At 46.6% G+C, this 3,902-nt stretch overlaps 1 long non-coding RNA gene across 1 annotated transcript; it reads left to right on the forward strand.

Annotated features, from left to right (window-relative positions):
• Window positions 1-239: 239 nt before the first annotated feature.
• LOC125523392 lies at window positions 240-3,337 on the forward strand. Its single transcript, XR_007290209.1, has 4 exons — window positions 240-710; window positions 825-978; window positions 2,724-2,818; window positions 2,969-3,337. It is a non-coding gene; the product is annotated as an uncharacterized LOC125523392 (long non-coding RNA).
• Window positions 3,338-3,902: the final 565 nt, after the last annotated feature.

Raw genomic sequence — 3,902 nt, forward strand, 5'->3', positions numbered from 1 at the left:
CAAAACCCAACCACTACTAGAGAAAAGCTTATATATAACCGCTTACTAGTAGCGCGCTATATTGCCCCATGCTACAGCTATTTACTACTAGCGTATGGCTAAAAATAGCACGCTATTAGTAAAATATTCTCGACCGTGTGCCATGGACAGACCGTAGTAATAGCGTGGATTGTAAACCGACGCTACTGGTAAGTGGATAGTTGTAACGCGGGTGAGACACCCTGCGCTACCGCTAGCCTTTCAGTCCAATCCACACCAGACCACCCCCGATCCAGATTCCCTCCACCTCCTCTCCTCTCCTCTCCTGGCCTCCATTCCACCTCCTCCCCTCTCCTCTGTCGTCGGGATCCCCTCCCCTTTCTTCTCCGATCCATGTCGTCCCCGTCTCTCCCTCTCTCTGATCCATGGCGGGATCCTCCGCCGTGTACACGTCCTGCAGGTTGCACGCGCGCGCAGCCTTCCTCCACCACCTGGCCCACAAGGCCCACTGCGGCGGCCAGCCCAGGCTGCTCCCTGCCGCGGCGTGGAGGCGCGGCGGCCCCGAGGGCGAGCCTAGTGGTGGAGCGGACGACGACGGAGGAGGCGGTGTACGAGGTGGTGTTGCGGCAGGCCACGCTGATGGAGGACCTACAGGGGCGCCGGGGCGGAGGCGGAAGGAAAGCGAGCGAGGAACCCTAGCCGCCTGAGGAAGGAACGCTCCGACCCGCAAGGTACGCTCATCGAAACCAGATCCATGGTGTGTGTGTGTCTCTGGCTATGGGTGGGGGAGCCGCGGCCGGCTGGTGGTGGTGATTCGTGCCTAATCCGTAACCAAATGTTGGCAGGCCGGCGACGATGGTGGCGGTTCGGTGTGCGGCGAGGAGGCTCGGTGGCTCCCTGCTCCAGCGAGCGCAGGGGGTGGTCTCGGAGGAGGGACGCCGGCTCATGCCAAGCAAGCTCATGCGCTCCCGCCACTTCTCCACCCAGGCCCCCAGCGAGGTATCTTAACCAACATCCACATCTTTTCTCTCATGATTTATGTACCTCAGACAGAGCATCAAGGATCCATTCCATGTAGCCTGCGATAATCCAACTCTGTGCAATTGAAACTGCAGGAGGCATTGTAGTTGTATTAACCAAAAAATGTCACCTTTTTTCAAATGATTTGTCGAATCTTGTGCAATCCAAAAGGCAGCTTGCACGTTCTTCTTGTATGAGTTCGAAATAGCAGCAAAATTACTTACTTGGCACCCTCTTGTTTAACCTGATCTGACCTGCACATCCTGCTTCTTGTAGCAGCAGGACTGCTTGATAATAGATTTTTACCCTCGTCGTACATACATCACCATTTGTTTCTGAAACAAAAAGTCCTAACCATTTGGGTATAATTTTCAGAGCTTGCAGATAGTTAATTCAAGTACAATAATTGGTTGTAATTTTGGTTCATGACCTGCACCATCTGCAAATACACATCTAGTATCCAAGAAAGTTTTTGTTCTGGCACTCAGGGTCATATTCACTGCAGCTAGTAGCTGCCCCAAACATGTTTGTAATTTTACTACTTAATAATGATTCTGGATATGCTGCTAACGTTTCCTACTGGAGATAAACAAATTATGTGTGGGATTCAGTGATGTGATTGATCTCTGTTTAGAATGCAATATTTTTACCTATAATATATGTTTGGATTTGAAATAGATATACCTCCTGTTGGAGTTGAAGTTAATATCTCACGTACCTTTTGGGAACCCTATCGGTTTTGAATTGCTTGTGTGTCATCACTGATTTTCCCAAAAAAAACTGGGCAAATAATGTCATTAATTTTGAAGTAGAAACTATACCACCATAGTCATCCCCAGGAGTGCCACTTTTCCTTCCATATAGCTAATTGTGCAACACAGCAGTATGTAGTACCATAGCAGTATTATACTCTTTTATGGTTACATATATACTCTTCTTTGTAAGCTTAGGGATGGGTACATATATGTTTATCCACACAGTAGCATAAGCAAGCTTGATCAGCAATATGATGCTTGTTCTTCTCATATGATAATTCTGTCATTTAAGGCAAATTCTGAGGATTCTTTTCTTACTAGACAAATTATGGAGATAAAGTATAACCATCCAGTCTTTTCGGATGTCATATTTCAGTTTTTTTAATCTGAATCATATGATGCATTAGTTGCTACCAGGATATAAGGCAGGTCACACCCATTCATTAGACATTACTGAAGGAAGAATCCTATTTATCAAGTTCCTACTTTTGACTGGTTCCGTTGCATTTGCTTCCCATCCCCAACCTTGCTCAATTTGGCATGTGAAGATAACTTATTCACCTGACACGATAACGCTAACCTACAGGCCAAAACTAACAGAATATAAACTAATTGAAAATACATCACATGGACATTAGTACTGTGCTATGCATGCACCATAAGGATGCTAATTTTAGTTTTAAAGTAGTAGACTAATTTTCCCTTGCTTGGAACTCCTATGCTGAATTAGAGGGTATGCTGATGCTACTACTAATCATTGTTGGTGAAGCAAATGTCATTTGTGAAACCATTGTTCTTGTTAATGAAGACCATTACCAACATTATCCTTTCCTGTGTCTCAAAACTGTCAACCTGGCTCTTAAAATGATCTTTTTTTAGGATTCGTGGTTTTTTTCTTGTTATTATACATTACAATGAGTTCATTGTATTCAGATTCCTTACAACTTCATGCACCTGAGCTATTTGTAGAAGGAGGGGAGCTGGCTTTCTTCACGTCTCGGGGAAGTTTCTTCCTTGGATTCAATAAGGAGGGGACCCGGCCTTCTTCACGTCTTGTGCAACAAGTATGGACCAGCCTCTGGTTGTTACTTTTGATTCATGTGCATGTGCTAAAAAGAAAGAAAATACCCTACAGGATTTGAATGAGGACGCAAACTAATAAGTTTTTACTTTCCCGACGTGGGCACATGGGTGATTGACGCGAACTACCATAGCCCGGTGGGAGCCCGGTGGGTGTCGTGCTCATCGAACACTCGGAGGCAGACTTCGCCGTGAAGCCTAGAGACTGCGTTGTGCAGATGATCGTCCAGGTGATTGTGACGTCGGAAGTCGTCGAGGTGGAGGACCTCGACGCCACCGTCCGGCGGGAGGGAGGGTTCGGGTCCACCGGCGTTTGAACTCCGAGCCTTGGTAGATATATCTAGAGAAGTGGTCTGGTTGTTTGTGTCTAATGTTAAATGGGATCTCGTGATCTCTTCGAGTTGAGATGTTCAATGTTGCAGCCATGAATGCTGGAAGTGCTAAACTGGTTTTGTGACCTTAGTTTATTTTGCATCGAACGTGTCTTGATTTCCATCCATGAATAATGCATTTGATTTTTTTTAATTTCTAATTACTTAGTTGTAGCGTGGGGGGAAATGGAGCGCTATTAGTAAGTAGGATAGTGGTAGCGTAGGTGGAAAATGGAGCGCTACTAGTCCTTAGGATAGTAGTAGCGCAGGTGGAAAATGGAGCGCTACTAGTACTTAGGATAGCTGTAGTGCGGGGTAAAAAAACGCGCTACTGCTAAAATTTAGCTGTAGCGTCGTAGCAGTAGCGCGGGAACCCACGCTACTGGTATGTAAAAAACCTACGCTACTGGTAGTGTTTTTTCTAGTAGTGAACAAGAGAGGGGGGAGGGGTTAGGTCGAGTCGTCTATGGATTGGAGGAGGCGAATCGACGATTTGGTTGACTGTGGGATTTCGTGGTCGGGGATAGTGGTGACGTCGGGGGCAAGGGCACGCGCGAGAGAAGCACAAAAAACCACGAAAATATGGTCAAGGGCCACTTGCCAGAGACGCGGGCATGAGTTGCCAGAGACATGGACAAGTGGTAAGTTGCTTGGGCGGTTGACAACTTCACACCACTTTTATTGTCCAAGGAAAGAG

The sequence above is a fragment of the Triticum urartu genome, chromosome 7 (assembly GCF_003073215.2).
Source record: "Triticum urartu cultivar G1812 chromosome 7, Tu2.1, whole genome shotgun sequence".
NCBI lineage: Eukaryota > Viridiplantae > Streptophyta > Magnoliopsida > Poales > Poaceae > Triticum > Triticum urartu.